This window comes from Jaculus jaculus, chromosome 1 (genome assembly GCF_020740685.1).
Source record: "Jaculus jaculus isolate mJacJac1 chromosome 1, mJacJac1.mat.Y.cur, whole genome shotgun sequence".
Lineage (NCBI taxonomy): Eukaryota > Metazoa > Chordata > Mammalia > Rodentia > Dipodidae > Jaculus > Jaculus jaculus.
Window position 1 is genome coordinate 170,538,711 of NC_059102.1, and position 25,911 is coordinate 170,564,621.

Here is a 25,911-nt window from a genome sequence, read left to right on the forward strand (position 1 = left end):
CCCAATGAGAAGGGACTCTTCAGAAAAGGAAAAATGATAAAGGAAATAATGGTACCAACCTGTGTTGCTTACATACTAAGTATGTCCATATGTAAAAAAAAAAAAAAAAAAAAAAAAAAAAAAAAAAAAAAGGAAGTTTAAAAAAATCGTGTAAGGTCTTTGAGACAAAAAAATGTTTGGATAAAATTCTAATGTTGAGTTTAAGTTAAGATGGTGGCAAAGGAACCAGGCCAATGCAGCCTAGGGGAGAAAAAGCCAAAGCAAACCTAAAAAAATACACACTTTTACTAAAAATTGAGGTATATAAGAAATTAAAATGGCAGCAGAGAAGTAGGAGAGATCCAGAGCATGCAGAGAATGGCAGATCCAGCAGTGGCAGAAGCAGCTCCAGCAGCAGCAACAGTGGTGGCTATAGCAGTGGAAGATCCAGCAGTGGCAGTTTCAACAGCAGTGGTAGTGGATACAGCAGTGCAGCTTCAGCAGCAGCAGTGGCAGATCTAGCAGTGGCAGCTTCAGCAACAGCAGTGGCAGATCCAGCAGTGGCAGCTTCAGCAGCAGCAGTGGCAGATCCAGCAGTGGAAGCTTCAGCAGCAGCAGTGGCAGATCCAGCAGTGGAAGCTTCAGCAGCAGCAGTGGTGGTGCCGGTGTACAGGGCCACAGTTGCAAGGCTTGGTTTGCCCCACAGGAAAAGCCAAAGGCCAGCTCCAGAAAACAGAACAGTGGTCCAGCAATACAGCCAGCCTACTTGACTAAGACCAAAAATCATCCAAAAAGGTAACTGGATTGCACCAGGGAAGGGTCTCACTTGGTCACAAGCTGACTTGGAACCCTCCACAGAGCAGAAATCTTAACCTCTTTGTTGATAGAGTATCTGATTGTTATAATACCTACTCTTGAATAAATACTCAGTGCTGTTTTTGATTGAATGTGTACAGTGTTTAGTTAAAATTTAGAAACTGTATATTTTGTTGCACACAGTCTACTTGAATACTCCCATATCAGGCAAACTCAACCCCTAGGAACACTGTTGTAGATGCTCTGAGATCCTTCAGAGGCACACCTAACATCTTAACCTCCTAACCTGAAGATATATAACATCAGACCAATTGACACAGCTAAGAATACCCAGCTAACTAGAAAAATCCAAGCATTAACTTAATTTAAGATGCAAAAATATATACATTATAACACAAGAAACACCAAAAATCAAGACAATATAAATCTACCAGAAAGTATTAATGCATCAGAAATGACCTCCAGTGACAAAAGGTTAGAGGAAATGCCTGAGAAAGATTTCAAAAGAATGATTGTAAATATGTTCAAAGAAGTCAAAGAAGAAATCAAAGGAATCAAAGAAGACATAGGACACCAATTTAATGAAATAAAGATGTCAATACAAGACATAAATAAGGAAATAGAAAAAATAAAGAAAAACCAGTCAGAATTACTTGTTTGGAAAACTGTGTTTCAGGCAAGTGGACCTAGAAAACAAGCAGGGGTTGCTATCCTAATATCTGACAAGGTAGACTTCAGTCCAACATTAGTCAAGAAAGATAAGAAAGGTCACTTTATACTGATTAAGGGCACACTCCAACAGGAGGACCTTACAATCCTAAACATTTATGCACCTGATATGAGGGCTCCCAAATACATCAAACAAACACTATTAGAACTAAGGTCACAGATAACACCAAACACAGTGGTGGTGGGTGACTTTAACACCCCACTCTCATCAATTGACAGATCTTCCTGGGAAAAAATAAACAGAGGGGCATCTGGACTAAATGAGGTCACAGAAGGAATGGACCTAACAGATATCTACAGGACATTACATCCAAATGCTTCAGAATTCACATTCTTTTCAGCAACACATGGAACATTCTCTAAAATAGAGCATATATTAGGACACAAAGCAAATCTTAACAAATTCAGGAAAATTGAAATAATTCCTTGCATTCTATCTGACCATAATGGAATCAAACTACAAATCAACAGCAAGAAAGGCTATAGAGCATACACAAAATCATGGAAATTAACGAACACACTACTAAATGATGAATGGGTCAATGAAGAAATCAAGAAAGAAATCAAAAAATTTATAGAGTCCAACAATAATGAGAACACAACATACCAAAATCTCTGGGACAAAATGAAGGCAGTTCTAAGAGGGAAATTTATAGCTTTAAGTGCCTATATTAAGAAATTAGAAAGGTTGCAAGTAAACAACCTAATGTTTCACCTTAAAGCCTTGAAAAAAGAACAACAAGGCAAACCAAAAATCAGTAGATAGAAAGAAATAATAAAGATTAGGACAGAACTTAATGAAATATAAACACAAAAGAATCCAAAGAATTAATGAAACAAAGAGTTGGTTTTTTGAAAGGATAAACAAGATTGATAAATCCTTAGCAAATCTGACCAAAAGAAAGAGAGAAGAGAGACAAATTAATAAAATCAGAGATGAAAAAGGTAACATCACAACAGATGCCAGAATTCAAAAAAATCATAGGGACATATTATAAAAACATATATTCCACAAAGTATGAAAATCTGAAAGAAATGGATGATTTCCTTGATTTATATGACCAACCTAAATTAAATCAAGATGAGATTAATCACTTAAATAGACCTATAACAAGTATGGAAATCCAAGCAGTTATTAATTCTCCCAACTAAAAGAAGTCCAGGCCTAGATGGATTCACTGGTGAATTTTACCAGACCTTCAGGGAAGAACTAAAACCAATCCTTCCTAAGATTTTCCATAAAATATAAAAAGAAGGAATTCTACCAAACTCCTTCTATGAAGCCAGCACATCACCCTGATACCCAAAGCAGGCAAAGATAGAACAAAAAAAAAAAAAAAAAAAAAGAAGAAGAAGAAGAAAGAAAATTACAGACCAATCTTCCTCATGAGCTTGGACACAAAAATTCTCAACAAAATATTGGCAAACAGAATACAAGAATATATCAAAAATTTCATTCACCCTTACCAAGAAGGATTTATCCCATAGTGTAAGAATGGTTCAACAGACACAAATCGATAAATGTAATACATTATGTAAATGGACTGAAGAACAAAAATAATATGATCATCTCATTAGACACAGAGAAAGCGTTTGACAAAATCCAATATCCCTTCATCATAAAATTCCTACAGAGACTGGGAATAGAAGGACATATCTCAATATAATAAAGGCTATTTATGACAAGCCTACAGCCAACATATTACTAAATGGGGAAAAACTGGAAGCTTTTCCACTAAAATCAGGAACAAGACAAAGGTGTCCACTGTCCCCACTTTTATTTAATATAGTACTGGAAGTCTTAGCCATAGCAATAAGGCAATAGACACACATAAAAGGGATACAAATTGGAAAGGAAGAAATCAAGTTATCATTATTTGCAGATGACATGATTCTATATATTAAAGGACCCTAAAGACTCTACTAGCAAACTGTTACAGCTGATATACAACTACAGCCATGTAGAAGGATACAAAATAAATACACAGAAATCAATAGCCTTCATATATGCTAACAACAAACACACAGAGGATGGAATCAGAGAATCACTCACATTCACAATTGCATCAAAAAAATTAAGGTACTTGGAATTAACCTAACCAAGGAAGTAAAGAATCTCTACAATGAGAACTTCAAAACACTCAAGCAAGAAATCACAGAAGACACTAGAAAGTGAAAAAGCATCCCTTGTTCCTGGATTAGAAGAATCAACATTGTGAAAATGGTAATCTTACCAAAAGCAATCTACACATTTAATGCAATCCCCATCAAAACTCCAAAGGCATTCATCATGGAAATAGAAAAAACAATCCAAAAATTCATTTGGAATCACAAAAAACTTCAAATATCTAAAATAATACTGAGCAACAAAAATAAGACTGGTGGTATCACCATACCAGATTTTAACCTATACTACACAGCCATACTAACAAAAACATAGTGGTACTGGCACAGAAGCAGACATGTAGATCAATGGAACAGAACAGAGGACCCAGATGTAAGTCCAGGTAGCTATAGCCACCTGATATTCGATAAAAATGCCACAACTACTCATTGGAGAAAAGACAGCCACTTCAGCAAATGGTGTTGGGAAAACTGGATATATATCTGTAGAAGGATGAAAATAGATTCTTCTCTCTCACCATGCACAAGAATTAAGTCCAAATGGATTAAAGACCTTAACATCAGACCTGAAACTCTAAAACTGCTAGAGGAAAAAGTAGGGGAAACCCTTCAACATATTGGTCTTGGCAAAGACTTTCTGAACATAATCCCAATTGCTCAGACAATAAAACCACAGATGAGCCACTGGGACCTCATGAAATTACAAAGATTTTGCACTTCAAAGGACACAGTGAATAAATCAAAGAGGCAACCTACAAAATGGGAAAAAAATCTTCATGAGCTATATATCTGATAGAGGATTAATATCTAGGATATACAAAGAACTCAAAAAGTTAAATAATAAGGAATCAAACAAGCCAATCAAAAAATTGGCTATGGAGCTAAATAGAGAGATCTCAAAGGAAGAAATACGATTGGCATATATGCATCTAAAAAAATGTTCTACATCACTAGTCATCAGGAAAATGCAGATTAAAACTACATTGCGGTTCCATCTCACTCCTGTCAGATTGGCCACCATCATGGAAACAAATGATCATAAATGTTGGTGGGGATGTGGAAAGAGAGGAACCCTTCTACACTGTTGGTGGGAATGCCATCTGGTCCAGCCATTGTGGAAATCAGTGTGGAGGTTCCCAAAACAGCTAAAAATCGATCTACCATATGACCCAGCTATAGGCATCTATCAGAAGGTTCATCTCATTTCCTTAGAAGTACATGCTCAACCATGTTTATTGCTGCTCAATTTATATTAGCTAGGAAATGGACCAGCCTAGATCTCCCTCAACAGATGAGTGGATAATGAAGATATGGCACATTTATACAATGGAGTTCTACTAAGTGGTAAAGAAAAATGAAGTTATGAAATTTGCAGAAAAATGGATGGATCTGGAAAGGATTATACTAAGTGAGGTAACCCAGGCCCAGAAAGCCAAGCGCCCCATGTCCTCCCTCATATGTGGATCCTAGCTACAGATGATTGGGCTTCTGTGTGAGAAGAAAAACTCAGTAGCAGAGGCCAGTAAGTTAAAAAGGAGATATAAAGGGAAGAGAAAGGAAGGGAGGAGGGCACTTAATAGGTTGATATTGTATATATGTAAGTAGAAGAATAGACTAATAGGGGTGAAAAGGCCCAAAGTGAGGTCAGGAGAGGAGATTAAGTAAAGGAAAGTTGGAGGGAGGGCTAATCAAAATCTAAGAGAATTCAAATAAATCATATGGAATCCTCCAGTTTCAGACAATGGAAAACTCAGGAGCCATTGATTGTTGTTAGAAAATTTTAAGTACCAGGGAGGGGATGCCTCCAGTGAGTTGTTGGCCAGGGAGGTCCCTGATGCCCCCAAACATTTTATGCCATTACCAAGGGCCTTGGTTTCCCACCAGGAATCGATGGTAAGACCCTATTGATGAAGAATCCACATACTTGGGCTGTAAGGCCACTGAGAAATCTTGCTGGAACTGAGCTGACAGACATTTGGAAGAAGCCCTTCTACATGTAGTTCAATGGGAGAAAGAGAATCTACCAGTGAAGATACTCAACAATGGACACTGCAAGACTTATAATTGGCCAGCCAGGCCAAGTGAGCCAACTGATATAATAGTGACAGGCCTGTCTTAGTGGAAACCACCTGCCCTCCAATTGGACTGGAGGCCTGTTCCATGGGGGAAAACACATCCCTGATACTGAAAACTTAAAATAGGGTTAGACATGAGCGCTAGGGGTGTAACATCTGCTGATGTCTGGAAAAATGTACATACTATGCTTATCAAACTGCCCAGTAAGCACTTCTCTTAATACTTATACTCTTATATTAACGCTACTCTCACTTTGGGTAGAGAATCTTCTCTTTTCAGATGGCAGTTACCTTGGGATGACTCAGAAGGTATCATAGTGTTGGAAAGAAGTGACTGGAGTACTGAGAAACATTTCTATTACACCTTCCAAGGCTCAGGGTCTAATGCGGAGGAGGTGGCAGAAAGAATGTAAGAGCCAAAGGAAGGGTAGTACTCCTTACAAAGTGCTCCCTCCAGACATAAAATGGCGTGGCTATCCATGACCTCATAGTGCCTTACACTACCTACACAAGACCATCATAAGAGGAGGAAAAGATCATCACATCAAATTAAAAGAGACTGATTGAGATGGGGAGGTGATAGGATGGAGAATGAAATTTCAAAGGGGAAAGTGGGGGGGGAGGGTATTACCATGGGATATTTTTTATAATCACATAAAATGTTAATAAAAATTGAGAAAAAAACAGAGAAAATAAACAGTAGTTTGACTAATAAAAAGGAAAGATTCGAATGTTGCCTTAACTAGAGATTTTTAATATGACTTTCATTTTCATTTTATGTTGTTTATCTATAGCACAGCTGATGTGATGGTTTAAGGCTCTTTTCTCTAGGCTACTATTTCAATAGTTCTTCGTAAGCATTCTCCATCGAAATGCAAACACTATCCTCTGTTGTGTCTATCAAAGTTAGGTGGAAGGGACAATGTGGAATCAGGAGCTTTCAGAGACATGCACTTGTGTGGCACTCTCTCCCCTGAGAGGCATGCAAAGCTTGCCATCTCTGCTGTGATATTGGAAAGTACACAAGCTTGGGCTTTGTTTCATACAGCTCTCTACAAGTGGGTAAGATATTTGCCTGTAAAGCCTTACAATCCAGGTTTGATTCCACAGTACACATGTAAAACAAGATGCATAAATTGGCACATGGATCTGGAGTTTATTTGCAATGGCTCAAGGCCCTAGGTATTCTCCCCCGGAAGCCCCCAACCTCCCCCCACTCTCTCTCCCTGAAAAATAAATAAATAATATAAAAACAATAATAAGTATTAAGATGTGCAAGCATAGCTAGTTAAAGTAATTGGGCATAAAATGATAGTCATAAAAGGGCAGATCCCATGTCCAATCATTTTTATTTTCCAAGTGAAAAATAAATGAAAACAATGCCCAGATGGCTGAATAGCTATGCTGCAGATACTGTGTTATTGCCCATCATCTACCTTTATGTTCACTACTCTTCCCAGGCAACATGCTCAGGATCATCAGATGCCCTTTAGAAATGCCTGGGTTGATGGCTACACATAAAGCAAGATCATAGATAGAATCTTTCAGGTAAGGGTACAAGTTATTTTCATCTTGGCTATCACTAAAGATAAAGACGTATCCTCTCCTGCCTTGAATGTGGCATATTTTAAGTGTGAAGAAATCAATATGACCCAATAATCTTTCATTGAAAGAATGCATACTGTAGCCACAACAGCATAGTTCTGAGCCACCATGGATGTGAATATAATCATAGGTATGATGCAATAAGTTCTGGTTTAGGTCAACATTTCTCTAGGGGATAATTAGAGGATTTTTTTTCTTTCTTGTTATACTCTCTCCAAATACAAAATAAAGGGAAGACCTGGGTGATGGTGGAAAATGGAAAACATAAGTTTATGTGAAAGAAAAGGATTGAGAGATGAAGAAAAAGCAGTTAAAGCTCTGCTTCTACCATTTGAAAAACTGTTCCTTTTTCTTTTTATCATACTGAAATATATCACACTAAGAACATGCTTTTTTACAAAGGTACAAATGTTTACAAGCAAGGCTTCCACTAAGGGCCTTCATAAAGGATAGCCTTAGAGTATCAGTGAAGTCTGACCATAGATGAATGCATGTCTTAAGGGTGGTGAGGAATTTATTGGAGATGGGAAAGGAATTGACAAGCTTTTGTCATACAAATATTCCAAAGAATGACTACATATCCTTCACAGTATATTCTACTGATTGAGGTTTCAGTGTATATTTTAGACATGAATGCTCAGTCATTATAAGTACAAGTAATGAATTTATACACTTTTGTATAAGATAATATACTATATGAGCAAAAATGGATTTAAGACCTAACAATACAATATGAACCACCTGTGGCAGCCACTGTCTGCAAAGATGCCCCATCTGCCTCAACTCCACATGAAGTAACTGCCTGCTCCCACCCAGCACTCAGTCCACTGCCTTTCATACATACTTCTATACTGAACAGAAAACTAAAACATGAGCAAGAGAATTTGGTCATTTCTCAGATCTCATGGTGGTGTTCCTCTAACATAACATGTATTTCCTCATCTTATCCAAGGTACTTGTCATAACTGCCAAATTACTTTGATGGAGAATATTTCAAAGGTGTCTGAAGTTATTCTTGTGGGATTAAGAGACACCCCTGAGCTTCAAGTCCCTTTATTTATAATCTTCAGTGTCATTTACGGCATCACCTTGGGATGATCATGTTGATTCTGCTGGACTCTCGGCTCCACACTCCCATGTACTTCTTCCTCAGTCGCCTCTCCCTGGTGCACTGTGTTTATGCCTCCACTGTCACTTCTAAGGTGATGGTGGGGTTTCTCAGAGTAGGCAAGGTCATTTCCTACAATGCCTCTTGGAGATGTTCTTTACAGCCTTTGAATCATCATTGTTGTTTCATTCTTGCCTTAGTTGTGTTTAATTTAATTTAATTTAATTTAATTTATTGACAACTTTCATGATTGTGAACAAAATCCCTTGACAATTCCCTCCCTCCCCCCACTTTCTCCTTGAAACTTCATTCTCCATGATATCCCCAGCCCCTCTACATCAGTCTCTCTTTTATTTTCATGTCATGATCTTTTCCTTCTCTTATGATGGTCTTGTGTAGGTAGTGTCAGGCACTGTGAGGTCATGGATATCCAGGCCACTTTTGTGTCTTGAGAAGCACATTGTAAGGAGTCCTACCCTTCCTTTGGCTCTTACATTTTATCTGCTACCTCTTCCGCAATGGACCTTGAGCCTTGGAAGGTGTGATAGAGATATTTCAGGGTTGAGCACTCCTCTGTCACTTTTTCTCAGAACCATGGTGCCTTCTGAGTCATTCCAAGGTCACTGCCCTCTGAAAAGAGAAAGGTCTCTAACTAAAATAAGAATAGCATTAATATATAGGTATGAGCATTAAGAGCAGGGCTTATTGGGCAGTTTGGTGAGCATAGTATATACATTTAGCCAGACACCAGCAGACATTACACCCCTAGGGCTCATGACTACCCCTGTTGTAGATTTTCAGTATCAGGGTTTTATTCCCTCCCATGGAGTGGGCCTCCAGTCAAATAAGTGGGTGGTTGGTTTCCCCCATAACAAATGTACCACTATTGCACCCACTGGCTCATTTGGCCTGGCTTGCCAAATTTAAGGATTGCAGTGTCCACTGTTGAGTATCTCCACTGGTGATTTCTCTCTTTCCCATTGAACTACATGCAGCATAGATTTTCCCAGCTTTCTGTCTTCTTGTCTGCATGGAGGAGGTTTTCAGCTGAGCTCCCACAGGATTTCTCAGTGACCTTGCCCAAGTATGTAGAGTCTTCAGCAATAGGGTTTTACCATCTATTTCTTGTGGGAAACCAAGAGCCTCAGCAATGGCTTGTAATGCTTTGGGGGCATCAGGAACTCACTGGCTAACAGATCACTGGAATGTAGCCCATCCATGGCACTGAAATTTTTCTAGAATAGGATGGTATTGTATATATGTAAGTAGAAGAACAGATTAATTGGGGTGAAAAGGCCTAAGTGAGGTCAAGGGAAGATACTGAGTAAAGGAAAGGTAGAGGTAGGGCTAATCAAAATCTAAGAGGATATAAATAAGTCATGTGTAAACCTCTTTTGGACAATGTATCACTCAGGAGCAATAGTGTTTGACCACCAAGCAGCAGTGGGTAAGCCCATGCATTACACCACCACCATGACAAATACCATCTGTATCACTAATGGCCAGTGGTTCCTCCATATGTGGGTTCTGGTAATACCCAATTCATGTTGCCTTAGCTTTCCATCTCTCCTTCTATCATTCTAATGTGGTTAATCCCTTACTCTGTGATATTCCCCCATGACTTGCTCTTTCTTGCTCTGATATCTACACAAATGATATTGTATCATTCACATTGGCAGGATTCAAAGTCATGTTAACTCTCTTTGTTTTCTTGATATGTTGTTACCTTCTTGGTTTTGTTGCAATCCTGAGGATGTGTTCAGCTGAGGGATGAAATAAAACTTTATCTGCTTGTGCTTCTCACACCACTGCAGTTGCCATTTTCTATGGGACCATCATCTTCACGTACATACAGCTCAGTTTCCGTCATCCGATGGACACAGAAAAGATGACATCTGTGTTCTGCACCATGGCCTGAGAAACAAAGAGGTCAAGTGTGCATTCCATAAAGTTGTTGAAAAAGCAAAGTCTTTACTGGGCTTAGTAAATTGAATATAGAGTGTTTACAATACATGTGAAACTTTCTTTAGACATTGTTCAAGAGTATTGGTAATTATGTCTTGTCTTCAGTTTCTTTGAACATGTTTCTTTTAGACATGAGACATCTGTTTCCTACTTTTAGAATATGGAAAGTTTACAGAGGATATTTCATGTATTCTTAATGAAAATAAGATGTAATTCAATTACAAAAACATAGATGCTATCAACTTTGCACAATTTTCCACACATGGTTGGTGAGAAGTGTTTGCTTACTTTGAAACAGTGATGAAATGGATGCGCAGGGAGAAAAGGCTTTCATTTGGCCCACATATAACTTGATACCAGTTATGTTTTCAAGTTTTAATTTCAAAACACATGATTCTTACATATTACATAAAGCCATAGATTTCAAACATTGGTGTCCTTTTTCAAAATTATAAGGTTCAGGGCTGGAGGGATATCTTAGTGGTTAAGGCATTTGCCTACAAAGTCCCAGGTTGGATTCCCCAAGACCCAAGTTAGCCAGAAGCACAAGGGGGCACATGCATCTGGAGTTCACTGACAGTGGCTAGAGGCAATGGCACACCCCTTCTCCCTCTCCCTCTCTCTCCCTTTCTCTTCTTCCCTTTTTCTCTGTCAAATAAATAAATAAAATTTTAAAAATAAAATTGTAAGAGAGCCAGGCGTGGTGGCACATGCCTTTAATCCTAGCACTTGGGAAACAGAGGTAGAAGGATCACCAAGAGTTTGAGGCCACCCTGAGACTACATAGTGAATTCCAGGTCAGCCTGAGCTAGAGGGAAACCCTACCTCAAAAAATAAATACATAAATAAATTAATTAATTAAATAAAATTGTAAGGTTCAGAGCTCCTTTCATGGACAGTATGTGGGCAGGTACTGCAGTCTGGAGTAGGTCAGACCCATTTCCAGGCTTCTCCTACCTCCCTGTTCTGAGGTCCTTGCAAAGACAGTGTGTGGGCAACTGCAGCAGTCTGGGATGAGTAGGCCTGACCCTGTTTTCCTGCTCCTCCCAACTCCCTAGTCTGGGTTACCTGCACTAGTTTGTGTGCTGTATGGCACTGCAGGAAGGAGGCCAGATCTCTGTTCCCTTGCTCCTTCCAGTTCCCTGGTCTTGGTAGGTCCTACCCTGCCTTGTTTGGGGAGGCCTGGACCCTGTGTGAGCTGTGGAATCAGGCCTGTTGCTGTGGTATCCTGACTGGCCACTAGGTATCAATATCCTTGTTCACCTGAGTCAGGGCGTGAATGGACAAAAGGACAAAAACTTGTTTCCTCTTCAATAAAATAGTCTTTCTAAAATGGGTAGGAAAAAATGCAAAAAAGCCAATGAAGTCAGAAAACTGAGAGATCTCCATCAAAGATGTCTAGTCCTACAATGGAAGCCCCCAATGAAATTATAGAGAAATCAACAGAAATTCATTCCCAAAATGAAACACAACAAATGAGACCCAGATTTTAAAAAAATAATTGCTGAACTTGAAGCAAACTATCAAAGAACCAACAATCGTATTAATGAAATTTAACGGAATTATCTCCTAGAGCAATCAGCTTGTGACAGTAGGCTTAACTTGATTGAAGAAAATGAAGGATCCTGGTGGGGAAGTGTTGCTTTGAGGGCAGCAAGGGCACTGCGTCACCCTGAGCGCCCCCTCCCCCCACTTCCCCCTGGTCCCCTCTCTAGGCAGGAAGATGTCCAAGACTCTCAGGGTGGAGTCAGCGGCAGTGACGGTCCGCACACAAAGGGGCCCAGGGAGGCCCTCCACCAACACGCAGAATTTGTTTGCTGAGCAATTAAAGATGTATTCCTACATGAGCCCGACCAAGGGCTCCAGAGTGTGTACCCCACGTCAGCATGAGAACTCAGTTGCACAGCACAAGTCAAAGTCAACGGAAACCATTAGCTGGTCTCTACAGGAAATGAGAAGAGAAAAGAAACGCTGAGAATGTCATAAGAGACACCATGAAGTCCGAGGAACAGAAGATCAAAGATGCCAGGAGAGACCCTTCTGGCACCTTTTCCAAACCAAAACTCTGAAGCAGCAGAACCTCCAAAAACTCCACCCCCATCATTTGATTCTACCAACGCAGTTGTCACTAAGCAAGCTCTGAAAAAGCCCCTCAAGGGCAAGCAGGCCCCCTGGAAAAAAGCTCAAGGAAAGACGCAGCAGAATCACAAACACAGATCTCTACCCATTTGGAAGAATCTCCAGGAAAAGCAAAGCTGAGCTGTAGTCTGAAGAACAGAAAAGAATAGATGAGCTGATCGAGAGTGGGAAGGAAGAAGGCATGAAGATTGATCTCGTTGATGGCAAAGGCAGGGACTTGATCGCCACGGAGCAGTTCTGCAGGGCGACTTTGTGGTGGAATACAAAGGGGACCTCACTGAGATCACTGAGGCCAGGAGGCTCTGTATGCGCTAGACCCCTCCACAGGCTGCCACATGTACTCTTTTTAGTTTCTGAGGAAAACCTACTGCGTGGATGCCACTCCAGAGACAAATTGCCTCGAAAGACTGATCAACCACAGCAAACATGGGAACTGCCAAACCACACTGCATGGCATTGATGGGGTGCCTCACCTCATCCTCATTGCCTTGCTGACATGGCAGCCAGAGGAGCTCCTGAATGACTACCACCCCAGCAAGGCCTCCACTGAAGCCTAACCTTAGCTGAAGCATTAGTCATGGTGGTGCCCTCCAATCCTCCTCCCCTTCTTCAAAGGATAAAGTGCTCTCAAAGGGAAATGATTTGTTTTTACATATTTAATCGTAGTGAATTCAAATGTTTTTAAAAGTATAATAAGATGCCTTTTCACTGTAGTATTTAAATATCTGTTACAGGTTTCCAAGGTGGACTTGAACAGATGGCCTTATACGAACAAAACTTTTATATTCTAGTTGTATTGTACCTTTTTGCATAGAAGTTGAAAGTTCCTGTGCATGAAGCCAAAGACTCAGCAAAGATTTTAGAGGAAAGAGTCAACCTTGAACTAGGAAGCTGGGCAAGGCTTCACCCCGCATTGAAAGCAAGAACTTACCCCACACCCTAATGTCCCATGACAGGCAGGTGCAAAAGTGCTGCTGCCCCCCAAGTATGGCCTGGATGGGATGTCTCCAACCTCTTGTTCTCATAGTCTCAACAGATGCACACCAAAGTGCATGAACAATTTTTAAAAGGAAGTAGGTTAGTCTTCCCCTTTGCTTTCTTTCTTTTTTTTTTTTAATTTTTATTAACATTTTCCATGATTATAAAATATATCCCATGGTAATTCCCTCCCTACCCAACCCAAACTTTCCCATTTGAAATTCCATTCTCCATCATATTACCACCCCATTACAATCATTGTAATTACATATATACAATATCAACTTATTAAGTATTCTCCTCCCTTCCTTTCCCTACACTTTATGTCTCCTTTTTACCTTACTGGTCTCTGCTACTAAGTATTTTCATTCTCACACAGAAGCCCAGTCATCTGTAGCTAGAATCCACATATGAGAAAGAACATGTGGCGCTTGGCTTTCTGGGCCTGGGTTACCTCACTTCGTATAATACTTTCCAGGTCCACCCATTTTTCTGCAAATTTCATAACTTCATTTTTCTTTACCACTGAGTAGAACGCCATTGTATAAATGTGCCACATCTTCATTATCCACTCATCTGTTGAGGGACATCTAGGCTGGTTCCATTTCCCAGCTATTATAAATTGAGCAGCAATAAACATGGTTGAGCATGTACTTCTAAGGAAATGAGATGAGTCCTTTGGATATATGCCTAGGAGTGCTATAGCTGGGTCATATGGTAGATCAATCTTTAGCTGTTTTGGGAACCTTCTCACTGTTTTCCACAATGGCTGGACTAGATTGCATTCCCACCAGCAGTGTAGAAGGGTTCCTTTTTATCCCACATCCCCGCCAACATTTATGATCATTTGTTTTCATGATGGTGGCCAATCTGACAGGAGTGAGATGGAATCTCAATGTAGTTTTAATCTGCATTTCCCTGATGACTAGTGACGTAGAACATTTTTTTAGATGCTTATATGCCATTCGTATTTCTTCCTTTGAGAACTCTATTTAGCTCCATTGCCCATTTTTTGATTGGCTTGTTTGATTCCTTATTATTTAACTTTTTGAGTTCTTTGTATATCCTAGATACTAATCCTCTATCAGATATATAGCTGGAAAAAATTTTTTTCCCATTCTGTAGGTTGCCTCTTTGCTTTTTTCACTGTGCCCTTTGCAGTGCAAAATCTTTGTAATTTCATGAGGTCCCAGTGATTAATCTGTGGTTTTATTGCCTGAGCAATTGGGGTTGTATTCAGAAAGTCTTTGCCAAGACCAATATGTTGAAGGGTTTCCCCTACATTTTTCCTCTAGCAGTTTCAGAGTTTCAGGTCTGATGTTAAGGTCTTTAATCCATTTGGACTTAATTCTTGTGCATGGCGAGAGAGAAGAATCTATTTTCATCCTTCTGCAAATATATATCCAGTTTTCAAAACACCATTTGCTGAAGAGGCTGTCTCTTCTCCAATGAGTATTTTTGGCATTTTTATCAAATACCAGGTGGCTATAGCTACTAGGGCTTACATCTGGGTCCTCTATTCTGTTCCACCGATCTACATGTCTGTTTTTGTACCACATTGTTTATGTTACTATGGCTCTGTAGTATAGGTTAAAATCAGGTATAGTGATACCACCAGCCTTATTTTTGTTGCTCAGTATTATTTTAGAAATTCGAGGTTTTTTGTGATTCCAAATGAATTTTTGGATTGTTTTTTCTATTTCCATGAAGAAAGCCTTTGGAATTTTGATAGGGATTGCATTAAATGTGTAGATTGCTTTTGGTAAGATTGCCATTTTCACAATGTTGATTCTTCCAATCCAGGAACAAGGGATGTTTCTCCACTTTCTAGTGTCTTCTGCAATTTCTCGCTTGACTGTTTTAAAGTTCTCATTGTAGAGATTCTTTACTTCCTTGGTTAGGTTTATTCCAAGGTACTTTATTTATTTATTTATTTTTATTTTTTTCATGCAATTGTGAACGGGAGTGATTCTCTGATTTCATCCTCTGTGTGTTTGTTGTTAGCATATATGAAGGCTACAGATTTCTGTGTATTTATTTTGTATTCTGCTACATTGCTGCAGGTTTTGATCAGCTCTAACAGTTTGCTAGTAGAGTCTTTAGGGTCCTTTATGTATAGAATCATGTCATCTGCAAATAATGATAACTTGATCTCTTCCTTTCCAATTTGTATCCCTTTTGTGTGTGTCTCTTGCCTTATTCCTATGGCTAAGACTTTCAAAACTATATTAAATAAAAGTGGGGACAGTGGACACCCTTGTCTTGTTCCTGATTTTAGTGGAAAAGCTTCCAGTTTTTCCCCATTTAGTAATATGTTGGCTGTAGGCTTGTCATAAATAGCCTTTATTATATTGAGATATGTTCCTTCTATTCCCAGTCTCTGTAGGACTTTTATCATGAAAGGATGTTGGATTTTGTCAAATGCTTTCTCTGCATCTAATGAGATGATAATGTGATTTTTGTCCTTCAGCCCGTTTATGTAATGTATTACATTTATAGATTTGCGAATATTGAACCATCCCTGCATCTCTGGGATAAAGCCTACTTGGTCAGGATGAATGATCTTTTTGATATGTTCTTATATTCTGTTTCCCAATATTTTGTTGAGAATTTTTGCATCTATGTTCATGAGGGAGATTGGTCTGTAATTTTCTTTTTTTGTTCTATCTTTGCCTGGTTTTGGTATCAGGATGATGCTGGCCTCATAGAAGAAGTTTGGTAGAATTCCTTCTTTTTCTATTTCCTGGAAAAGCTTACGAAGTAATGGTGTTAGCTCTTCCTAAAAGTCTGGTAAAATTCAGCAGTGAACCCATCTGGGCCTGGGCTTTTTTTAGTTGGGAGATTATTGATAACTGTTCAGATATCCATGTTTGTTATAGGTCTATTTAAGTGATTAATCTCATTTTGATTTAATTTAGGTAGGTCATATAGATCAAGGAAATCATCCATTTCTTTCAGATTTTCATGCTTTTTGGCGTATATGCTTTTATAGTATGTCCCTATGATTTTTTGAATTTCTCTGGAATCTGTTGTGATGTTACCTTGTTCATCTCTGATTTTATTAATTTGTTCTCTTCTCTCTTTCTTTGGTCAGATTTGCTAAGGGTTTATCAATCTTGTTTATCCTTTCAAAGAACCAACTCTTTGTTTCATTAATTCTTTGGATTGTTCTTTTTGGTTCTATTTCATTAATTTCTACACTAATCTATTATTTCTTCCCGTGTACTGATTTTTGGTTTGCCTTGTTCTTCCTTTTCCAAGGCTTTAAGGTGAAGCATTAGGTCGTTTACTTGCGACCTTTCTAATTTCTTAATATAGGCACTCAAGGCTATAAATTTACCTCTAAAACTGCCTTCATTGTGTCTCAGAGATTTTGGTATGTTGTGTTCTCATTATCATTTGACTCTATAAATTTTTTGATTTCCTTTTTGATTTCTTCATTGACCCATTCATCATTTAGTAGTGTATTGTTTAGTTTCCATGATTTTGTGTATGCTCTATAGCTTTTCTTGCTACTGATTTGTAGTTTAATTCCATTGTGGTCAGATAGATAGCTGTATCAATTGATTTGATGTTATATATGCAAGGAATTATTTCAATTTTCCTGAATTTGTTAAGATTTGCTTTGTGTCCTAATATATGGTCTATTTTAGAGAATGTTCCATGTGCTGCTAAAAAGAATGTATATTCTGCAGTCTTTGGATGAAATATCCTGTATATATCTGTTAAGTCTATTCCTTCTATGACCTCATTTAGTCCAGATGCCTCTCTGTTTATTTTTTCCCGGATGACCTGTCAATTGATGAGAGTGGGGTGTTAAAGTCGCCCTCCAACACTGTGTTTGGTGTTATCTGTGACCTTAGTTCTACTAGTGTTTGTTTGATGAATTTGGGAGCCCCCATGTTAGGTGCATATATGTTTAGCATTGTAATGTCCTCCTGTTTGAGTGTGTCCTTAATCAATATAAAGTGACCTTCCTTATCTTTCTTGACTAATGTTGGACTAATGTCTACCCTGTCTGATATTAGGATAGTAACCCCTGCTTGTTTTCTAGGCCCATTTGCTTGAAACACCATCTTCCAGCCTTTCACCCTAAGGTAATGTCTATCCTTTGTAGAAAGGTGAGTTTCTTGGAGCCAAAAAATTGTAGGATCCTGCTTTTTAAACCAGTCTGTGAATCAATGTCTTTTCATTGGGGCATTGAGGCCGTTGATACTAAGAGTTATTATTGAAAGGTGTTTATTTATGCTTGCCATGTTTTTTTTTTGTTTTGTTTTGTGGTTCTGGTTCTACCTGTGCTCTCTTCTGTTAACTAGTATTTGAGTATTGCTTGTTTTTTGTAGGTTCCTTATATGTGTGCTTTTCCTTTTCTTCAGCATGGAAAATTCTATCAAGTATTTTCTGTAGAGCTGGTTTTGTCTTCAAATACTCCTTTAACCTGTTTTTGTCATGGAATGTCCTTATTTCTCTGTCTATTTGAATGGATAACTTTGCAGGATAAAGTAACCTTGGTTGACAGTTTTTATCTTTCAGAACTTGGAATATATCACCCTAAGCCCTTATGGCTTTAAAAGTTTGTGTTGAATAATCTGCTGTAATCCTGATGGGCTTACTTTTGTAGGTAACTTGATTTTTCTCTCTAACTGCTTTCAATATTTTTTCTTTGGTGTGTGTGTTTGGAAGTTTGATTATAATATGGCGAGGAGAGGTTCTTTCCTGGTTTTGTCTGGCTGGGGTTCTAAGGGCTTCCTGTATCTGTACTCGCACCTCTTTCCCAATTTGGGGGAAATTTTCTTCTATGATTTTGTTGAAGACACCTACTATGCCTTTTGAGTGAAATTCTTCTCCTTCTACTATGCCCTGAATTCTAATATTTGATCTTTTCATAGTGTCCCAAATATCTTGAAATTCCCACTCATACTTTTCTATAAGTTTGTCTTTCTCTTTGTTGGCCTGTATTAGATCTGCCACCGGTCTTCTAGCTTAGATATTCTGTCGTCTCCTTCATCCATTCTACTTGTGAGATTTTCTACAGAGTTTTTTTTTTATTTCATTAACTGTGTTCTTCATTGCTAGTAATTCTGACTGGTTTATCTTTATTATTTCTATTTCCTTATTTATGTCTTGTATTGCCTTCTTTATTTCATGAAATTGGTGTTCTGCATCTTCTTTGATTCCTTTGATTTCCTCTTTAAGTTCCTCTTTGACTCCTTTGATTTGTTCTCTGACTTCTTTGAACATATTTACAATCATTCTTTTGAAATCTTTTTCAGTCATTTCCTCTAACACCTTCTCACTGGAGGTCATTTCTGATGCATTAATATTTTTAGGTGGATTTATATCATCTTGCTTTTTAGTGTTTCTTGTTTTATAATATATATATTTTTGCATCTTGGATTAAGTTAATGCTTGGATTTTCTATCTAGCTGGGTATTCTTAGCTGTATCAATTGATTTGATGTTATATATTTTCAGGGTAGGAGCTTAAGCTGTTAGATGTGGCTCTTAAGACTCTGAGGGTATCTACAAAGGTGCTCCTAGGGGTTGAGTTTCCCTGCTGTGGGAGTATTCAAGTAGGCTGAGTGGAATAAAACACCGGGAGATTCTAAATGTTAACTAAACACTGTACCCATTCAGTCAAAAACAGCCCCAAGTATGTATGCCAGAGTAGTTATTATAACAACCAGATCCTCTATCAACATAGAGGTTAAGATTTCTGGTCCGTTGAGGGATCCCAGTCAGCTTGTGACCAAGTGAGACCCTTCCCTGTTGCAACCCAGTTACCTTGGATGAGTTTGGTCTCAGTCAAGTTGCTGCCTGGGTCGTTGGGCTGCTGTTGTGATTTTTGGAGCTGGGCACTGGCTTTTCCTGTGGGGCAAACCAATCCTGGCAACTGTGGCCCTGCAGATCAGCATCCCCGCTGCTGGAACTGCTGCTGCTTCTGGGTCTGCTGTTGTTGCCGCTCCTGGGTCTGCCGCTGCTGCCGCTCCTGGGTCTGCTACTGCTGGGGCCGCTGGTACCGGTTCCAGAGCAGCTGATGTTGCTGCCGAACTCTGCTCCTGCTTGGGTCCTGCTGTCGGCTCATGTTGGTGTGGCTGGGTCCCGGGACACTGCTCTCTTCGCTGGAGCTGGGCTCAGGCGGTGGGGGAGGGGAGGGAGCCGCAGCTGCTCTGGTTCTCTCGCTGCTCCACGTGTTCTTCTACCTGACATTCTGCTCCTCCACTGCTCACTGCCGCTCTCCCTTCACATTTCCTGAGTTGCGGAGAGCGCGGTGTGAGGGGAAGCTCCCGCACCTGGCTTTTCCTGCGGCTGGAGCCGATTCTGGCAGCTTTCTGGTGCGCCCCACCGCCTCGGCAGTTGGCGGAGCTGCCGGGGCCGCTTTTGCCAGCCTGTGCGGGCTCTGGATGCTCTGGATCTCTTCTACTTCTCCACTGCTGCTTCAGTTTCCTATACACCTCACTTTTTAGTAAAAGTGTGTATTTTTTGGTTTTTGGTCTTTTTTCCCCCCAGGCTGCTTTGGCGTGGTACCTATGCCGCCATCTTAACCGGAAGTCCCCCCTTTGCTTTCTTGAAAGTTTACCTGCCTAGGGCCTGGAGCCACAAGCCAAGTGCAGGCCTTCTCTCAGGGGCTTGCTGTTTTCCCAGGCACCTGGAAGCATCAGGGTGGGCATCAGACTAGGGGTATGCTGGGAAAACTGATCCCCTCCCCTTTTCACTCCCTCTTCTCCTGCTAAGACCTGTTTGTTAGTTTGCCTAGTATCCTTATGAGCCTGCCAGCCTCAGATACCAGGATTGTGTGGCAGCCAGCAGGGATCAGTGGCCATGAAACCAGGAGAAGGGTCAAACGTGACAGCAGGGGCAGGTGGCTTCCTTCTCCCTCCCTAGGCAAGGACTCGATTCTCACTCTTCACCTCCAATCCAAGGACTGGGGCTTGGTAGCCAGGTAAATGTGAATGGATACAGGTATGAGAACCTACCCTTGCCCTTGACCCCTGGCCTCACAATTGTGCTGCCTAAAAATTCTTCCTTGCAACTCTCCACCCCCAACTCTGCTAGCCTGGTCACAGAATTGGAGAAGGATATGACAGGAGCATCTAACTGTGAGAATATGTCTTCAATTTACCTATTTTGTGATTTTCCTTTGTATTTAATAGCAGAAAAGGAAATAAACTTGAAAATTGCTTGTCGTCATAAAAATGAAACAAATATTAAAATATTTATTGACAGAAAATGAAGGAACCCTCCAAAGAGATATAAATAAATTGAAGGTAAGTCAAGAAATGGAAGATCTCAATAACTGGTTGATTAAGCTTAGTGAAGACTTGATCAAATTCCATAATGAACAACAGGAAGCATCAATAAAATCAGAACTCAAATTGAAGTCAGACCTCAAAAATGAAATTGACACAATGCAAAATAACTCGATAGAAAGCAAAAATCAAATAGAAATTATAAAAACCTCTACCTACTCACCAACAGTGTTACTCATGTGGAAGACAAAACCTCTGACCAGGAAGGTAAGACAGAAGAAATTGATTAAGAGACCTAAATTTTGCTAAGTTCAAAAAATCAAGTGAATAGAATACAAGGAAACAGCGGGACACCCTAAAATGACAAAATATCTGGATTATGGGAACACCAAAAGAAGAAGAAATCCAGACCAGAGATGTAGAAAACATATTCAACAAAATTTTTGAAGAAAATTTTCAGAATTTCACAAAAAAGCAGCCCATTTACCTACAAGAATCCCAAACACCTAGAGACAGGACAAAACAAGAAACTATCCAAGACACATCATAGTTAAAACTCATAACAATAAAACAAGGAGAGTGTGTTTAAAGCAGCAAGAGAGAAGCAATTCACAATATACAAAGCAACATAAAAAGGTAATCCCATCAGAATTATGTAACATTTCTCAGTGGAAACTCTGAAAGTCAGAAGAGCCCGGAATGGAACACTTCAAAGTCTGAAAAACTATGACTTCCAAGCCAAGCTACTTTATTCAGCAAAAGTATCCCTCATAATAGATGGTGAAATAAATACTTTCCAATAAAAAAGTCAACTCTCTGATTATATCAACACAAAGCCAAATCTACAGAGAATACTTGAGGGAATATCCCACACAGAACAGTCAAACAACTAATCTCAAGAGCCAAACAGAAGAAGATCACAATAACCAAAATAGACCAGGCTCAAAAGAGTACATAACACAATTACATAACAAGAACAGAACACCCAACCCCATAAAAAACCTCATCATGGCAATGTTTAATTCAAACCTCACAGTAGTAGCCTTATATATTAATAGTCTTAACTCATCCATCAAAAGACACAGCTTATCAGGATGGATCAAAAAACTGACCCTTCTCTCTGCTGTCTTCAAGAAACCCACCTGACCACTAAGATAGATACTTCCTCAGGGTGAAAGGTTGGAAAATGATATTCTGAGTAAATGGAAATAAAAAAAAAAACAGGCATTGCTATATTTATATCAGTTAAAATAGACTTCAAACCAAAAGTAATCAAAAAGGACAAAGATGGCCACTTCTTATTCATCAAGAAAATGACCCAATATGAGCACGTCACAATCATAAATATATTTACACCAAACACAGAGGCATCACAGCTTATATAACAAAATCTACTCAACAATAAAACAGAAATAAATACCAACACCATCATACTTGGAGATGTCAATACTCCACTATCATCAATAGACAGATCATCCAAGCAGAAAATCAACAGGGAAATATTTGACCTCAATGGCATCATAGATCAGCTGGACCTAACAGATATTTATGAAATGTTCCACCCCACCTCTACAGAATACGCATTCTTCACAGTAGTCCACAGAACCTTCTCCAAAATTGACCATTTTTAGGCCATTAAGCATGCCTTCATAAAGTCAGGAAAATTGAAGTCACTTCCTGAATCATGTCAGATCACAATACTTTAAAGCTAGAAATTAACAACAAGAGACACATCAAGAACCCCAACAGATCCTGGAGACTAAAGGACACACTTTTAAACAATGAATGGGTCATGAAAGAAATCAAAAGAGAAATTGTAAAATTCCTAGAATTGAATGATAATGAAAACACAACATACCAAAACTTATGGGATACAATGAAGGCAGTCATATGGGAAAAATTCATAGACCTAAATGCCTTCAGTATAAAGACAGAAAGATCCCAAGTCAATAAACTGTCCACCTAAATGCACTGGAAAACAGGAAGAATCCAACCCAAAGAGCTCCAGATGGAAAGAAAAAATCAAGATTAGAGCAGAAATTAATGAATTGAAGACTAAGAAAACAAATAAAACAAAGAGATGGTTCTTTGAAAAAATAAACAAGATTGACAATCACCTGTGCAAATTGATCAAGCAAAAAAAAAAAAAAAAAGAAGTCTCAAATTAACAAAATCAGAAATGAAAAAGGAGAGAACACAACAGACATCAATGAAATTGGAAGAAGCATTAGGGCATACTTCAAAAATCTCTACTCCACCAAATTAGATAACCTGGAAAAAATGGATGAATTCCTAGATACATACCACCTACCAAAACTGAACTCAGTGCAGATTAATCTCCTAAACAAACTTATCATATCCATGGAGATTGATAAGGTAACCAAAAACCTACCCAGAAAGAAAAGTCCATGACTGGATGGCTTCACAGCTGAATTCTATCAAACCATCATAGAAGAACTGAAACCAATTTACCTCAAACTGTTCTGCATAATCAGAGAACAGGGAATCCTACCAAATTCCTTTTATGAAGCTAGCATCACCCTAATAATAAAACCAGACAGAGATGCAAAAAGGAAAGAAAAATGTAGGCCAAAGTCCCTAATGAACTTAGATGCAAATATCCTGAATAAAATCCTTGCAAACTAAATTCAACAACACATAATTATTCCCTTACTGGGCATGTACGCTAAAACCTTTATACCTCAGTCCAGAGAAATTTGCTCAACCATGATTATAGTGGCTCAGTTTGTAATAGCTAAGAGCTGGAATCAACCCAGATGTCCATCACTAGAAGAATGGACAACTAAGATGTGGTATATCTACACAATGTAATTCTACACAGCAGTAAGAAAAAAAATGATACAATGAAATTTGAATAAAAATGGTGGAACCTGGAACATATCTTTCTCAGTGAACTTACCCATCACAGAAAGTTAATTGCTGCATAGTCTTACTCATCTGCAGCACATAACCTGAATCTACCCAAGATGCCGACATATCCAGCAAGCATCTTGAGGACTAGATAATAGGATGGGTGGGTAGGGAGGGGAAGGCAAGGGAGGGGGTTGGGGACACAAAACTAGACTCAAACAGCAATGGTACCATAAAATTCTATATCCTAAAAGGCAGAAAAAAATGGTCGAACCTTCACCTGGCCCTTAGTGGGAACACCTGAGCCACAGAGCATTGGAGAGGGTAATCAGAGAGACCTACAAGGTTTCCTAAAAGAATAACAGATTTCTGTCAGGGTACTTGATGACCCACCAAAGGTTTGTGATAAGACCCTACTGCTGAAGACAGCATATGGAGACTCCTGAAAAGGATGAATATAAAGTTACCAGCAGACCTTGTTGTTCCTGTACTTGGTATCTACCCTAAAAGCTCCACATCTCAGTTCACAGATATTTGCTCAGCCATGTTTATAGCTGCTCAATTCATAATAGCTGAAAACTGGAATCAATCCAGGTGTCCATCATTGTATGAAAGGATATCCAAGATATGGTATATCTACATGATGGAATTCTACTCAGTAATAAGAAAAAAATGACACATTGAAATTTGTAGAAAAATGGTCAAACTTGGATTGTGTGGTGAACTCATATAATCACAGAAAGACAAATACAACATGATCTCACTCATCTGCAATTCCTAACCTGGACTAACCTTCATTCCTAACATAACTGAATAGAATCTTGAGGCTTGGACAACAGGGAATGTAGGACTTGGGAGAAGGGAAAGGGGGCACACAAAACAGAACCCAAATTGAACCATAGAATTCTGTATCCTGGAAGTCAAACTAAAAGGTGGAACCCTCAAGATGACCTAAGGGGGAGCACCTGAATTGAGGGCCCTGGAGAGGGTGAGACAAAACCCATCCTCAGATTTCTTCTGTTTCTCTTTCTTCTTTGTTTGTTAATTTTTTCTTTTCCTTTAGTGTTGGCCTATAATTTCTTGTAACAGGATTTGGTCTACATGCGCAATGAGCTGTTGATCAGAGATACCTACTAGATCTCCAAAGCAAACAAGACAGACTTCTGCCAGAGCAATTGATTACCCACCAGAGGTTAATGGTAAGACCCTACTACTGAAGACATCAAACACTGTTGGTGCAGACCATTCAGAGACCTGGTCGGAATCTAGAGGAGAGCCCATCTTGTGCTGGAAGGTGCTATATGAGGCGACAGGGCAAAGTGGCCAATATCTGTCCAAGAAACTCAAAGTCTAAGCAACTCAGAAGCAAACAACCTGATGTGATGCACACAAAAGTGCCATAGGCAAGCTGCACTGCAGATCCCCAGGAAAGAAAGGCAAGACATTAAGGGTTCACTGCATCTTTTAGGAGAGAGCAATCTCCTATAGATTGCCAGTGGGAGGTCACAGATGGGGAAAAAGAGGGAATCGCTGATTCCCTTGCAAGCGGGTAGCCCACCCCTCCCCCAAACAGCTGCCATACCCATAGAACCAGCTTTAGGAAACTCCCACACTTACTGTAGGAAGAGGGTCTCAGGAAAACAAAGTTCCACTTGCCTCACAGCACAGGGGCAATCGCCCTGCTACCTCTGCCCATGAGTGACCTTGGCCAGGCTATGCCTGGTCCATGTTCCCCTGTCAGAGTTTGGGATGCTTCAGTGCTTGGTACCTCAGTGTCATTCCTAGCATGAGCACAGGCAGTTTTGGCGCATTACCACATGAGAGCTCAGGCAACTTTGGTGCCCTCGCCAGGCAGGAGCTCAGGCAGCTTTGGCAATTGAAAGCCAAAGCCCAGGCTGCTTGGCAACTGCCTTAGGCTGCCTCAAATTCACATTGTGCTTGAGCCCAGGCCGACCCACCCACCTACGTGCCCATACACTGTGATGGGCAGAACTGCAGTGCAAAAGAAATAACATGAAAAATCAAATGCAACTAAATCTAGTTAGATCACTCATTCCTACAATGAACATCTTGAATCAAAACATAGAAGAGTCTTTAGGATCAGAACACCAAAATGAAGCTATGAGCAATGCAACCCTGACCAAACTACTGGTAGAACTTTCAGAAAAGCAACAAAGGACCGATAATTGTGTGGATGCTGCCATAACTACACTAGACCTAATAGATAAGAAAATGGGAAATTAGACCCCTCAGTCTGCTGCCTTCAAGAAACC

At 39.5% G+C, this 25,911-nt stretch overlaps 2 pseudogenes; both read left to right on the top strand.

Moving 5' to 3' along the window:
• The first annotated feature begins 8,309 nt into the window (after positions 1-8,309).
• LOC101597639 lies at positions 8,310-10,428 on the top strand (annotated as a pseudogene).
• A 1,789-nt stretch (positions 10,429-12,217) lies between these two features.
• Positions 12,218-13,115, top strand: LOC101597926 (annotated as a pseudogene).
• Positions 13,116-25,911: the final 12,796 nt, after the last annotated feature.